General features: G+C 44.1%; 1 long non-coding RNA gene and 1 other non-coding gene across 2 annotated transcripts in view; one reads left to right on the forward strand and one right to left on the reverse strand.

Moving 5' to 3' along the window:
* Positions 1-15928, reverse strand: part of LOC112586238 — a 43496-nt gene that overhangs the window by 22269 nt on the left and 5299 nt on the right. Inside the window, exon 2 of the long non-coding RNA XR_003110682.3 lies at positions 6017-6116. This is a non-coding gene — a long non-coding RNA (uncharacterized LOC112586238). The remainder of the gene's footprint in view (positions 1-6016; positions 6117-15928) is intronic.
* On the forward strand, positions 10328-10433 carry LOC112586339. Its single transcript, XR_003110799.2, has one exon. It is a non-coding gene; the product is annotated as a U6 spliceosomal RNA (small nuclear RNA).

Below are 15928 nucleotides of genomic sequence, written 5' to 3' on the forward strand. Positions count from 1 at the left end.
TTGACACTCAATAAAGGTTAACTCATAAACTCTTCTGTCATATAGCAGTTCAGTTCACACTTGTGTTCTCTTAAAGACATTTGCATTTTATCTAAAAGCCAGCTAGCACTGAAGCTCAGCAAGAAGTCAGTAAGTAACTCCAATGACGTTTCCTCTGCAGAGGCCATGCCTCTCACATGCAGTTGAGCTATTTTCTGATACTAGCAATAGGTTCACAACAAATCAAGAAAGCACTCTTGTTCAAGGTCCTTCGAGGCCAACAGCTTGAATCTAAGGGATCTTCCAACCCATCCAAACCTAACTGGGTTCTTAGTTCAATATCACATGGGCTCTGTGACCAAACTCTATTCCATCAGTTCAGCTCAACAAAGAGTCACAGAAGTTGCTATCAAGGTCTGTAAAAATAAGACACAAAGGGATTCTACAAGTACAGAGGTAATAGTAAAAGCTGTCATTTAATGAGTGTACATTGCCTTCCAGCATGCTAAGTCATCACAAACATTATCTCATTTATATCACCCTGGGATTTAGATATGATTTTTTAAATTTCATTTATGTTTATTTTTGGCTGTGCTGGGTCTTCATTGCTTGACATTTCATTCTGGGCTTTCTCTAGTTGTGGCAAACAGGGGCTGCTCTCTAGTTGCGGTACACAGACTTACGGCTGTGGCTTCTCCTGTTGAAGAGCATAGGCTCTAGGGTAAGAGGGCCTCAGTAGTCGCAGCGCAGGGGCTTAGTTCCTGGACCAGAGATAGAACCTGTGTCCCCTGCATTGGCAAGAAGATTCTTAACCCCTGGACCACCAGGGACCAACAACAGAAACCACTGGTCTCAGTTTACACATTACAAAACTGAAAGAAATCTTAAGTGATTTCCTCCAAGCTCACACAGCTAGAAAATAGCAGCGCCAGAATCTGAAACGAAGCTAATTCTCCACGCTCACCACGAGGCTAAAACTAATGGCCTTGCAGTCAATTTAAAGTTAGAGGTGTGTTCAGGGTATATAGTGTGGCACAAAGGGACATTGCGGCAAAACTACCTTCATTTCTCACGCTGCATGTCAAGAATGCTGGAAAGGATTATGGCTGGATTCAAGGAAGGAAGCTACGAACACTGCTGCTGCTGCTGCTGTCGCTTCAGTCGTGTCTGATTCTGTGCGACCCCAAAGACGGCAGTCCACCAGGCTCCTCTGTCCCTGGGATTCTCCAGGCAAGAACACTGGAGTGGGCTGCCGTTTTCTTCTCCAATGCATGCATGCATGCTAAGTCGCTTCTGACTCTGCGTGACCCTATGGACGGCAGCCCACCAGGCTCCTCTGTACACGGGATTCTCTAGGCAAGAATACTGGAGTGGGTTGCCATTTCCTTCTCCTGGGCTACGAACCCTAAAGGACTCCAAATGTATGCTTCTAACAACTGGGAACTGGAAGGATGATCATCCCCTCCTCTCTAAGACCAGAACCGAAATTAGGACTCACACTACTTGCTAAAAAGGTTTTCTGTCCTCCCATCACAGAATTCTGAGGGGTAAAGGCTTCTTAAATAATCTCACCAATAGAGGGCAGACCCTGAACGCCCAGAAAACTGTATCCTTAAATGCCCTTGGACCCAGTTTCCTTATATATAAGCTCACATATAATAAAGAGTTATAGCTGCCAGTCCTTCTGGTTATATTAGTGACCCCAAATTTATTTCATTTATTTGAAGTAAGGTCTTATTTTTAAGAGAACAGTATCAAAAACAAACTACATGCTTCTACAAATTCCAAATCCCAATAATGCAAGGATTAGAATAAAACTTACATATACCATTAGCAGGCTTTCCCAGCAAACCCAAGGACAGATGTGTATTTGATAAAACTCAGAAATCTGAGGGCTAACTGGCAAAGATCGGTTAAAATAAATAAGCTATAAACAAAATATTTGCCCTAGAAAGGCCCACCTACTTGAAAACTGGCAGAAAAAAATTTGCCTTAGTGCTGATAAATTCTTTTGGGGTTTTATTTTATGTATTATTTATTTAATTATGGCTTCACTGGGTCTTCATTGCTGCATGCAGGCTATTCTCTAGCTGCAGTGCTCGGGCTTCTCATGGGGTGACTTCTCTTGTTCTGGAGCACAGGCTCTGGAGCACAGGCTCTGGAGCACAGGCTGGGTAGCTGTGACCTACACTAGCTTAGTTGCCTCATGGTATGTAGGGTCTTCCCACTAATAAATCCTTGATTTTTTAAAATTAAATGAATTATGTGCTTTTTAAAACAATAACCAATAACCTTATCTTTTATAAAATTACCGTGACTGATTTGATAGCCATTTCTAAAATTGTGATTAATATAAAACCATTTGATTGTTCAAAAAGTGAAAATTGTCTAGTAGCTGTCTTTCAATATTTCTCAAGCTACCTTCCCCAACCCCACACTTTATTCCAGTCAAAAACACTTTAGCACACAACACATATAAAGCTCCCAGATATGATGAGCAAAGGGAAGTTTCTGTCCTCAAGGTATGTGCAATCTATACAGACACCATCAACCACTGGAAAGCCCTGGACGCATACAATAAATTTAATAATGGTAACACAAATAAAATGTTGTGGGGGAAATCAAGAAAAATATTAAATAGTTCTTGAACTCATGGTTCTTAAACAGAAGAAAGGTGCTTTCATATTCAGTTCAGTTCAGTTCATTTCAGTTGCTCAGTCGTGTCCAACTCTTTGTGACCCCATGGACTGCAGCACACCAGGCTTCCCTGTGCTTTACCATCTCCCAGAATTTGCTCAAACTCACGTTCATTGAGTTGGTGATGCCATCCAACCATCTCATCCTCTGTCATCCCCTTCTCCTCCTGCCTTCAATCTTTATGGTCATGATTTTCAAGCCCTGAATCAGATTTTTCTTAGCACATGAAGAGACATTCTGACTGGAGAGGAACAGAGGCTCTGGTCCACTTGCAAATGAGTTTGTGTCTGCGTATAGACCTTTTACGGAGAAGGCAATGGCACCCCACTCCAGTACTTTTGCCTAGAAAATCCCATGGACGGAGGAGCCCTATAGGCTGCAGTCCATGGGGTCGCTAGAGTCGGACACGACTGAGCGACTTCACTTTCACTTTTCACTTTCATGCACTGGAGAAGGAAATGGCAACCCACTCCAGTGTTCTTGCCTGGAGAATCCCAGGGATGGGGAAGCCTGGTGGGCTGCCGTCTATGGGGTCACACAGAGTCGGACGTGACTGAAGTGGCTTAGCAGCAGCAGCAGCATGGACCTTTTATATAAAAACCTTTCATATAAGGAAGTGTAGAAAAACTCACATTACTGATGGACACTGTACAGGCAGAACAGAAGCCTGTCCTGGAGAAGACCAGAGTCCTGCGGCTTGTCCCTGAAACAAGGGGTGACTTCGGGCAGTGGTGACCCTCAAGGTTAGAGGAATTTGAAATGGGGTTTCCCACCAAACATGGAGACTGGTCGTCCTGCTCAGACTTACAAACATTCCAGTAAAGAGTGCAGCTAGATTGAGGAGAACGGCATGCACTTTCTCCCACAACCTCTACTGATGACCAGCTGTGCTTCCTGAGGTGCAAATGAGAAAGCAGATCGAGGGTTCCAAAAAAGAACAGACGTTTGGAGATAAAGAAATTCTCACTCATTTTGGAGCTTGAAATCATCTATAACATAATGCCTGAAAATAAACCCCTTTTACACTCTTCAAGGTTATCCAAATTTAAAACACATGGATAGTTTGCTGCTGCTAAGTCACTTCAGTTGTGTCTGACTCTGCGCAACCCCAGAAATGGCAGCCCACCAGGCTCCCCCGTCCCTGGGATTCTCCAGGCAAGAACACTGGAGTGGGTTGCCATTTCCTTCCCCATAATTATCCCCCCCGCCCGCAAAAAAAAATCTCTATCTTCCTGTTTCAAATTGTATCCTGTGGCTAATAATCAGCAAAAATCAACTAACACGTATTTCACAAACTTTCTTGGATATAGAACCTTGCTCAGTGTGACCACCATTGCAAAAGTTAGGGAATTGGATGCCTAAGAGCACCAGCATTATGACTACAAGCAAAAACAAGCTCCAGATAAGCCTGGGTATTTATTACTATAAGCATTATTACCAACTTATTATAAGATAACGTATTTTTCTAACATTTCCCAATTTAAAAATCATTTCACATTGATTTTATCATCTGAATCTTATAGAATCTATAAGAACCAGTTGGAGAAAGTGAAATGACCTGGCTGTAAGTCCCCCACAGGAGAGGGGACTGAATCCTGTCCCAGGCAGGAGAAAGTACACGGGTCTGAGAAGATCTCTGGACTGCAGGTAATGAGGGGGGAGGCTCAGACCCATTTTATACAAAATGAAGACAGCGACATAGAGGAGGACAGTACCCTTTCAGGGCTGAGGAATAAGACTAACCTCCAACTCTGAGCCCTTCCTGGCATTCCAGCATTACTAGATTTCATGACTTTGTGAGCCAGGGGTGGGAAAGAATCTGGTTTGGGGCCCAAAATAATTTACTAAAGTATTCTAGCCATTAACCGCAAGACCCAACGCTTGCAGAGCATTAACCACATCTCAGGACTATACAGATATCTATTTCCTCTCCCTCCCTTCCAGCATCAGCTATCTTACTTTACCTGAGGAAACTGAAGAAGAGAAAACATAAGACCACATTTTGACCAAGATCACACACCTACGCTCAGAGCCAGGCCCTGAACTCAGGCCGTCTGCCCACCTAGTTACGCTTACCCCAGGAGGGACCACCACAGCCAGGGCACTAAAGAGTGCCGCTCTACAGTGACAGGGCCTGGAAAGCTTGCTTGTAAAAACCCTTTATTTAGAAGGCTTTCACAGGGCTTTTCTGGTGGCTCAGTGTTAAGAGTCCACCTGCCAATGCAGGAGCCACAGGTTCAATCCCTGGTCCAGGAAGACCCTACATACCGTGGAGCAACTAAGCCCAGGAACCCATACCTCTCAGTCACTGAAGCCCGAGAGCCCTGGAGCCCGTGCTCCACAAGAGAAGCCACCGCAATGAGAAGCCCTCACTGCACGGAAAAGTAGCCCCGCTCACCACAACCAGAGGAAAGCCCACACAGCAACAAGGCACAGCACACCCAGAAATAAATAACTAAATAAAGTTATAGAATGGCTTTCACAATCTTGGCACGTGAATGTTGCAGTTTTGGTAACAACTGGACTTTCCAGGTGGTGCACTGGATAAGAATCTGCCTGCCAATGCAGAGGACATGTATTCAGTCCCTGGCCCAGGAAGATTCCACGTGCTGTGGAACAACCAAGCCTTTGTGTTACAACTACTGAAATCCACATGCTCTAGAGTCTGTGATGAAGAGTAGCCCTCACTCTCTGCAACTAGAGAAAGCCCTTGAGCACCAGGGAAGACCCAGCACAGCCATAAATAAATAAAATTATATTTAAAATAAAGGAATCTGATAACAATCAACCTAAAGCAATAATAGGAATCTACTTTAAAAAAAATATTTATTTGTTTGGCTTTGTCAGGTCTCCGTCCCAGCACTCGGGATCTTAGCATCAGGCAGGATCTTTCGTTGGGGTACACGGGCACTCTAGGTGTGGCACGTGGGCCCCGGAACACACAGGCTCAGTAACTGCCCCGTGTGGCTTAGTTACTCTGCAACACCTGTGACCTTAGTTCCCCGATCAGGGATTGAACCATGTCTCCTGGATTGCAAGGCAGATCCATAACCACTGGATCACCAGGGAAATCCCAATAGTAGGAATTTAAATGTAAGAAAGTCAAAGAGCATCAAAGGCAGAGCAGACCCTTCACAAGGAAAGCATGAGGCCTGGCGATTTATATTACAAGGAGATTTGTTGAAGAGCAAAGAAAAACATAGAGTATATTTCTTAAAACTGACAGCATTGTTTTTTTCCAAATAAAAATACTTCTGTATCAACAGCATCTTAAACCCCTTAGCGACAGATCTTTATGAAGGATAAAGTGAGGAAAGAAATGATTAAAGCTTCTACGAACCTTCATAATTGATGTATGTGGATCAGTTGATTCTCTTTTAGTTAATTCCTCCGGGGAAAATGAGATGTCTGTAACATGGGAATTCTCAGGTCTTCCATTCCTACAAATTAAAGAGCAGAAGTCATTAATTAATGTCCTATCAAAACCAGACATCTTACATATATAATAATAGTAACAACCGCAGTAATGGCTAACACTTATTAAACACGAGCTGTAATGCCAAGCATAATTCTAAGTGCTTTACTGTTTTATCTCATTTGATCTTCCCAACAACCTAATTTTTGCCTTATTTTTCATAAAAGGAAATTGAATCATATACCCCAAAAAGTAGACAGCCAGCAAACAACAGAGCCAGCATTTGTATCAAGCAATCTGACTCCAAGACCTAAACGCTTAACCCATGAACGTATGATATGTCATTTAATTTAAGCCTACTCATAATTCTGTCCTGGGAGATGCTTTTTACAGCTCACAAAATTGTGGCTCAAATGGGTTAAGCAGTTGAAACAGAGCTCAAATTCAGGTCAGTCTGTCTCCAAAACTCCTATTCCTTCTACCATGGTTTCCCTAAAAGGAAAAGAGATGCCAAAGATGAAGATGAGTGACAGGTCTGGGAAAGGAACTCTCTGCAGACGCAAACCAGATGTCAGCTGGGGTCTCCCCTGCCCCCTTGAAATCTAGGAAACAGTGTCTATAAACTATTTTGTACATGTTGGGAGAAGTCCCAGGAGGGGTTGAAGTGTTTTCTCCTGGCCAGCTCAGCTTCCAGTTTTCACCTGTGCTGAGTCCTGGTTCCCACTCTCCACCGTGGACCCCATGATGGAATTCAACCCCAGTCCCTTGATTTCCACAGCAGTCCCCAGGTGTGCATACCAGACAACCCTGCTCTTTAAAGAACTGTTTCCTTGACTTTTTTCTCCTACACCCGAGCTCCAGCTTCCAGTGATGACCCTCCTCTCTTTCTCCTTCCCCCTGCTCTCTTCACCTTGAACCCCAAATCTCTGGAACAAGAATCCCTCCACTTTCCCAGGCAGCGCCGTTCAGTCTCATGACCCCTCTGACCCAAGACCCTCCCTGACGCCTACAGTCTCAGATCCAGAAAGTTCCTTAAGGCATTTTCCTCTCCACAGTAGTTCTCCCTTTCAGAAAAGGCATGACTCTGGCTCTGGCCACAGCAGCTGCCCCCACTACAAAACCCACCTTAAATCTTCCCATCAGGTCAACCTGGGCTGGGGAGGAATTTCAAGGCAACCAAAGCTGAATGTCAAGAAAACCTCAGCATATTTTTTTTTTTGAAGTTTATAGTTTCAAACTAGACACCAATTGACTGCCATTTTAAAAAATAAAACATATATATTTCATAACCTTGGCTGTTCCAGCCTGCATCTCCACATCCCTCAATCCCAGCAGCAAAGGGAGAAGAAAGGAATCTCGTTGACCAAGTCTTTGGCAGCCACTCGGCTCCGAAGGCCTGCCAGTTTCTGGGAGGCTGCTTGCTGGCGGCTGGCCTGGGTCCCTGGCACTCCCATCTCCCCTGTGTACTCTTTTTTTTGGATGCACTGGGTCTTTGTTGTCACATGTGGGCTTTCTCTAATTGTGACAAGCAGGAGTTAGTCTTCACTGTGGTTCATGGGCACATGGGCTTCAGAGGTTGCAGCATGCCAATGGGTTCCCTCCCCAGGGAAGTCCCTAAATTTACATTTACTCTTAGAATTATTTTGAGTACCTACTATATGCCAGGCTCTGGACAAAACACGAGGGATGCAGTGGGGAAAGGTCAGACCCTGTCTCTGGCCCATGGACCTTTAATTCCTGAGAGGAAAAATTCAGCTTTAAACACACCTAATTTATTAATTACAATCATGACAAGTGCTACAAAGGGAAAGGATGAGATGCTGTGAAAATACTGGAAAAAGATAGGCTGACTTGCAGCCACGGTGGCTTCCTAAGTGGGGAGCAGCCAGGGTGATGGAGGTTGAAGACACCAGCATCGAGCATGGTTGAAGCTGGGGTCTGAGTGGAGTGTGCAGAGATGAGGGTAGGGTGCGCATCATGAGAGCAGCTCCAAGCAGGGCCAGTGCGCCTGGAGGTGAGCTGAAAAGAGGGAACAAGCAAGAAGCAAGGCTGTGGGACACGGGGCTAGCAGCCCTTGCTTGAGACTGTGGATTGTGTTCCGAAGATGAATGTGAAATCATGAAGTATTTGCAGGGACGTGGAATGACGCAGCTCTCATGCTAAATGTGTCTCTTTGGCTGCTCTGAGGATGAGGCAGTGGAAGGGACCCATGAAGAACCCTGGAGCAGTAATTAAGAGGCTGCTGGTGTAATTCAGGCAAGAGATGATGAGATCTCAGACTAGGAATAACAGCCATGTTGAAATGGCCCTGTGGCCTTTCTCCTACTGAAATGTTCCTCACACTTGCCTGATAAGAATCTGTGACGTTCATTAAAAATACAGGTTCCCAGAGTCCCATGCTGCAATGGGGTGGAGTTTGGGAATCTGTACTTTAAACAAACTTCCTGAGGGATTCCTTTCAGTAGACAAACTTGTCCCGTGTTACCCTGCAGTGTACACTGAGAAATAGACCTTCCTTTCCCCTGCAAAATAATTCAGTTTCTAAAGATGGTGCTTTTCATGACCTCAGTCAGCAGAGGATGCAGGAGAAATCTCACCGTTCACAGAATGCATTCCCTACTTGGCACTTCCGCTGTAATACAGGTCCAACTTTTAGGTTACCTACATTTGTGGTTTACCTACATTTAGGTGTGTTTCTTCACACATGAGCTTTTTTCTTTTTTTTTTTTTTTAATAATTTATTTGTTTTATTTTTGGTTGTGCTGGATCTTAGTTGCTGCACGCGGGCTTTCTCTAGTTGCAAAGAGCAAGGGCTACCGTCTAGCTATGGTGCATGGGTTTCTCCTTGCAGTGGCTTCTTTAGTGGTGGAGAACAAGCTCTAGGAGCTTGGGCTTCAGTAGTCGTGGCACACAGGCTCAGTAGTAGCGGCTCCAGGGCTTAGTTGCTCTGTGGCAAGTGGAATCTTCTGGGACCACGGATCGAACCCGTGTCCCCTGCATTGGCAGGAGGATTCCTACCCACTGTACCACCAGGGGAGTCTTCTTCTTTTTTTTTTTTTCTTTTTTCTTGTAGTATTAATTTATGTGCAGCTGTCAAGAGAGGCAAAAAGGAGGTACTTCTGCAAAAACTACCAGGAACAGCAGGATTGTAGAACAATAGATGGAGCTAGAATCTAGCTCTATCTTCGTTCTATAAACATCCTGCAGAACTCAGCCCATCTCTCCCGACCATCAGCTGCTGACCTGGGGACGTCTTACTTGCCCCCAACCTCTGCCAGCTTCTACAGAGGAAAACATCAAGACCTTACATGGATTATGTGCTTGGAAAATGCTTTCCAATATTGACTTAGTTGCATATGATCCAGGTGGAGTAAGAAGGAATTTTTTGCACTTTATCCATCCAGTTATCCTCTATCAATTTATCTACACAGAGAGCATAACACAGTGGGTAGAAGGAAAAGTTTAGGAATCAGTCTACCAAAGTTCAAGTCCTGATCTCTTTCAGGTATTAATTGGAGAAGTTACTTAATCTCTTTGCTTTTCAGTTTTCACACATGAAAACCAAAATAATTATGGTATACTACTTTGTTCAGGCTGTAATAACAAAGTACCACAGATTGAATTGAGACAAGCGGCAAGGGGACAACTTTTTGTTGTTGTGCCACCAGACATGTGGAATCTTAGTTCCCAACCATGGATCAAACTCATGGCCCCTGCATTGGAGGGGTGGAGTCTTAACCCCTGGACCACCAAGGAAGTCCCCCATTATGTATTTATTTATTTAACTAAGCACTGCATGCAGAACTCCCCCAACTAGGGATTGGACCCATGCCCCCTTTGGAAGCACAGTGTCTTAACCAATGAACCATGAGGCAAGTCCCAAGGGCAGAACCTTTAAAAGAATAGCCTTTGAGGACACCACAAAAACTGGTTACAAAATGTGCTCACCACAGGGAACTCTGCTCAATATTATGTAGTAACTTGAATGGGAAGAGAGTGGGGGAGAATGGATACATACATGTGTATATGCATAGCTGAGCGGCTTTGCTGTGCACCCGAGACTATGGCAACATTATTAACCAGCTACACTCCAACATAAAAGAAAAGAGAAAAGAGGAAAAAAGAATACAAGGATGGGCCAGTATTAGAAAACTATTAATGTAATCTGCCACTATTAATAAATCAAATAATAAAAATCATATAATTACCTCAAAGGGGGGGAAAAAAAAAAAAAACACGCTCACTTTGGCAGCACATTTACTAAAACTGGAATGATACAGAGAAGATTAGTATGGTCCCTGAGCAAGGATGGATGAGGATTCATGAAGCATTCCATATTTTTATTAAGGGGGGTGGGGGGGGGGGAATCTGGTTACAACCAATTAGGGCCAAGATGGCAGAAGATTCCACTTCCAGTAGACCTTGAACTTCACTGTACTCTCATTGTAATATTAGCATATGCTGAATGACAGTTCCCAGGCTGACCATAAAAGGTCAAAAAGTGGGTGGTGGCCTAATTCTTGGAGATTCCTGGCCCTTACTTCAAAATAGTTAGCATAACTATTAGCATAACAAAATAGTTAGCATAACAGATATTCCTCGTTTTGTTAGCATATAAAATTACCCAGCCTATAAAAACTAAACGACCCCATACCCCGGGGCCACTCTCACCTTCTGAGACAGACTATTGTTGTTGTTCTTCAGTCCCTAAGTCATGTCCAATTCTTTGCCGCCCTGTGGACTCCAGCATGTCAGGCTTCCCTGTCCTTCACTTTCACCCTGAGTTTGCTCAAACTCATGTCCATTGAGTCAGAGATGCCATCCAACCATCTCATCCTCTGTCATCCCCTTCTCCAGTCTTTCCCAGCATCAGGGTCTTATCCAATGAATCGGGTCTTCACGCCAAGTGGCCAAAGTATCAGAGCTTCATCTTCAGCATCTGACGCAGACTACATTTTGCTATATGATGTGGAATTAGATAAACTCACTCTCCCTTTACTGTGGCTCACTCTTGAATTCTTTCCTGCATGAAGCTGAGAACCCCTACTTGGTGGGCTGTCCCAGGGAGTTGCCTGGGACAAGGATTTGACCTGGAATGTGATCATTCTTTCCTGTCCCATTCTCCTGCAATAGAATGGCATGGTTGTTGCTGCTGTTTAGTCACTCAGTTGTGTCCAGCTCTTTGCAACCCCATTGACTGTAGCCCACCAGGCTCCACTGTCTATGGAATTCTCCAGGCAAGAATACTGGAGTGGCCATTTCCTTCTCCAGGGGATCTTCCCAAACCTAGGGTCAAACCCAAGACTCCTGCCTTGCAGGCAGATTCTTTACCACTGGGCCACCAGGGAAGCTCATAGAACTACTGAGACAACAGAAATTTATTTTCTCACAATTCTGGAAGCTAGAAGTTTCTTCAGAGGTTTCTTTGGAGGCCTTGCTCCTTGGCTTGCAGATGGTCATCTTCTCCCTGTGTCTTACCATGGTCTTCCCTCTGTATATGTGTATGTCTGTGTCCTCATCTTGAAACCAAGCAGGACTCTGTGGGGGCCTCCCAGGTACAAATCCTTTTAGTATGCTGGCCCTCCCTCCCATTTCTTGTTTGTAGGAAATAGAGTTCATTCGGCCTCCTTGACCTTCTCTGAGTTCCACAGAGCAGATTAAACAGGTGCTAATCAGGGGAGGAAAGGAATGCAGAAACAGGGGAGGAGCAGTCAAGCAAGGAGATCCAACCAGTCAATCCTAAAGGAAATCAACCCTGAATATTCACTGGAAGAACTGATGCTGAAGCTGAAGCTCCCATACTTTGGCCACATGATGCGAAGAGCCAACTCATTGGAAAAAAACCCTGATGCTGGAAAAGGTCATGGTTGGATAGCATCATGACTCAATGGACAGGAGACTGAGCAAACTCCAGGAGAAGGTGAAGGACAGGGAAGCCTGGTGTGCTACAGTCCACGGGATCACAGAGAGTCAGACATGACTTGACGACTGAGCAACAACAAGTCAAGAAACCCAGTGGGTTAGGGTCCTGATTCCTTCTCAGGGAATATCCATAACAATATATCTCCGAGTTCTTCTGCAAGAACTAAGCCTCTTCCTCCCCTTGGTGGAAGATGGTAACTTCAGGCTGAGCATAAGACTCCTGTTACCTCACCACTAACCCATCATTAGAGAGTCACATACCCTGCAGCCCTAACCCCAAATTTTGTCTATTAAAAAGCCTTCTCTGAAAAGCATCAGCAACTTCAAGGTTTTTGAGGACCCATTCTCCTTGTTTGGCTCTGCTGTAAATCTTTCTCTGTTACAAACTCTGACATGTCAGTTTGTTTGGCCTCGCTGTGCATCGGACCCACAAACTTGAGTCCGGCAACAGCTGGAGAACCTCTGCTGCTGGGCACATACACTGCACTCACCTTTGCACGTTTCTCACTGACCAAAACATTAAAGCCTGCTGTTCAAACTCTTCTCAGCAACTACTGGGTGGAATTCTTTAAGTCCCAAACTCGTGTGGGCTGTGCTTTCTCATTTCAGGCATGTATGTACCAGTGTGGTTTGTTTGATCCAACCTAGATGGTTGAGAAATCAGTGATGTTCAGGTCAGAACCCACTCAGCAGGGTGAGCCAATCAATAGGGTCAGGACCCAAGCTGAGTGAACGTCAATCTGTGGGGAGGAAGGCACTTCTGCACCCACCCCTAACCAAACAGTCCTAGGATGGAGAAGCACAAGAGAAAATATATCAAAAATACCTCTGTTATTTGACAAAGTATTGCATAGGGCAATCTGTTGATTTTATCCATCTTTATTCTGGTGCTATTATGTGTCTGTCTTTATATTTAAAGACCATTTGTGGTACTTAGTTAATATTATATATCCTACAGTGTGAAATAAATTAAACAATTTGGGGAAATGATGTTTTTTGTTAACTTGCTTTCCCATTAAAGACAATGAGTCCTAAGTATTTCTCTCCTAAAAAAATGGTTAAGAGGTAAGCTGGCAGTCAACACCCAAGAGCTAAATGATGGTAAGAACTTTAAAATCTTCAAAACAAGATTAGTAAGTCTTTAAATGGGTTTTCCTTTCAGTATGTCAACAAACATTTATCAGCCTGCCATACACCCTCAAAGCTCAGTGGGTAAAGAATCTCCCTGCAATGCAGGAGACCCAGGTTTGATCCTTGGGTGGGGGGGAATATCCCCTGGAGAAGGAAAAGGCAACCCACTCCAGTATTCTTGCCTGGAGAATCCCAGAGACAGAAGAACCTGGCAGCCTATAGTCCACAGGGTCACAAGAATCGGACACTACTTAGCAACCAAACCACCACCACCATATGCCAAGGGTTGGGCTAGCCCTGGGGTTGATGAATAAAACAGATAAAGACCCAACAAAGAGGGAATTAAGACAGAGGAACAGGAGAGATATTAGTTTTTTATATTCACTAAGAACTGTTTGAAATAGAATAGTCCAGGATGACATCTCTGAGGCTGACTATGGAATATAAACTGAAACAAATACAGTATATGAAGTGATTAAAGACAAGGGAGTTAGGTGTGGTGTGTGTGTGCTGGGTGGTAGGGGTGGGATGGAAGGTGTCAAAAATGAGCCTGGAGAATAAAGCTGGAAGTCACTGATGGGTTTCAAGGAGGGAAGGGACATTGCATAGGGTTGGAAGGGGAAGCAAGGAAATGAGTTAATAGAGTGTATTTACAGAGTGTTGGCAAAATGCAGAAGGCTTACACAGGGTGGTAGTAGATCAGGTGATAGCACATAGATTTAAAGGTATATTTTAAAGTGGAGGCAGCAGGACTTAAAATAATTCAACAGGAGGACAGAGTTGAGAAAAAGATAAGATTATTCAGGGCTCCTAGTCTTCTGGCTTAGGATCATTTCCTTCAGTTTATTTCCTTCAAAGCATTTACCACAATTAAAGCTTTTTAAGGCATTGTCTTGTTGATTTGTTTACTTTCTTACTGAGTCCAGCAAAGGAGAAAAGGAAAGATATTCCCATCTGAATGCAGAGTTCCAAAGAATAACAAGGAGAGATAAAAAAGCCTTTCTCAGCAATCAATGCAAAGAAATAGAGGAAAACAACAGAATGGGAAGGACTAGCTATCTCTTCAAGAAAATTAGAGATACCAAGGGAACATTTCATGCAAAGATGGGCTCAATAAAGGACACAAATGGTATGGACCTAACAGAAGCAGAACATATTAAGAAGAGGTGGCAAGAATACACAGAAGATCTGTACAAAAAAGATCTTCACGACCCAGATAATCACGATGGTGTGATCACTCACCTAGAGCCAGACATCCTGGAACGTGAAGTCAAGTGGGCCTTAGAAAGCATCACTACGAACAAAGCTAGTGGAGGTGATGGAATTCCAGTTGAGCTATTTTAAATCCTGAAAGATGATGCTGTGAAAGTGCTGCACTCAATATGCCAGCAAATTTGGAAAACTCAGCAGTGGCCACAGGACTGGAAAAGGTCAGTTTTCATTCCAATCCCAAAGAAAGGCAATACCAAAGAATGCCCAAACTACCACACAATTGCACTCATCTCACACGCTAGTAAAGTAATGCTCAAAATTCTCCAAGCCAGGCTTCAGCAATATGTGAACCGTCAACTTCCAGATGTTCAAGCTGGTTTTAGAAAAGGCAGAGGAACCAGAGATCAAATTGCCAACATCCGCTAGATCAGCGAAAAACCAAGAGAGTTCCAGAAAAACATCTATTTCTGCTTTGACTATGCCAAAGCCTTTGGCTGTGTGGATCACAACAAACTGTGGAAAATTCTGAAAGAGATGGGAATACCAGCCCATCTGACCTGCCTCCTGAGAAACCTGTATGCAGGTCAGGAAGCAACAGTTAGAATTGGACATGGAACAACAGACTGGTTTCAAATAGGAAAAGGAGTATGTCAAGGCTGTATATTGTCACCCTGCTTATTTAACTTATATGCAGAGTACATCATGAGAAACGCTGGGCTGGAAGAAGCACAAGCTGGAATCAAGATTGCCGGGAGAAATATCAGTAACATCCGATATGCAGATGACACCATCTAAAAAGCCTCTTGATGAAAGTGAAAGAGGAGAGTGAAAAAGTTGGCTTAAAGCTCAACATTCAGAAAACTATGATCATGGCATCTGGTCCCATCACTTCATGGGAAATAGATGGGGAAACAGTGGAAACAGTGTCAGACTTTATTTTTGGGGGCTCCAAAATCACTGCAGATGGTGAGTGCAGGCATGAAATTCAGTTCAGTTCAGTTCAGTCGCTCAGTCGTGTCCGATTCTTTGCGACCCCATGAATCGCAGCGCGCCAGGCCTCCCTGTCCATTACCAACTCCCAGAGTTCACTGAGACTCATATCCATCGAGTCAGTGATGCCATCCAGCCATCTCATCCTCTGTCGTCCCCTTCTCCTCCTGCCCCCAATCCCTCCCAGCATCAGAGTCTTTTCCAGTGAGTCAACTCTTTGCATGAGGTGGCCAAAGTACTGGAGCTTCAGCTTTAGCATCATTCCTTCCAAAGAACACCCAGGACTGATCTCCTTTAGAATGGACTGGTTGGATCTCCTTGCAATCCAAGGGACTCTCAAGAGTCTTCTCCAACACCACAGTTCAAAAACATCAATCCTTTGGTGCTCAGCTTTCTTCACAGTCCAACCTTCATATCCATACATGACCACTGGAAAAACCATAGCCTTGACTAGACGGACCTTTGTTGGCAAAGTAATGTCTCTGCTTTTCAATATGCTATCTAGGTTGGTCATAACTTTCCTTCCAAGGAGTAAGTGTCTTTTAATTTCATGGCTGCAGTCACCATCTGCAGTGATTTTAG

The sequence above is a fragment of the Bubalus bubalis genome, chromosome 7 (assembly GCF_019923935.1).
Source record: "Bubalus bubalis isolate 160015118507 breed Murrah chromosome 7, NDDB_SH_1, whole genome shotgun sequence".
In the NCBI taxonomy this organism is placed as follows: Eukaryota; Metazoa; Chordata; class Mammalia; order Artiodactyla; family Bovidae; genus Bubalus; species Bubalus bubalis.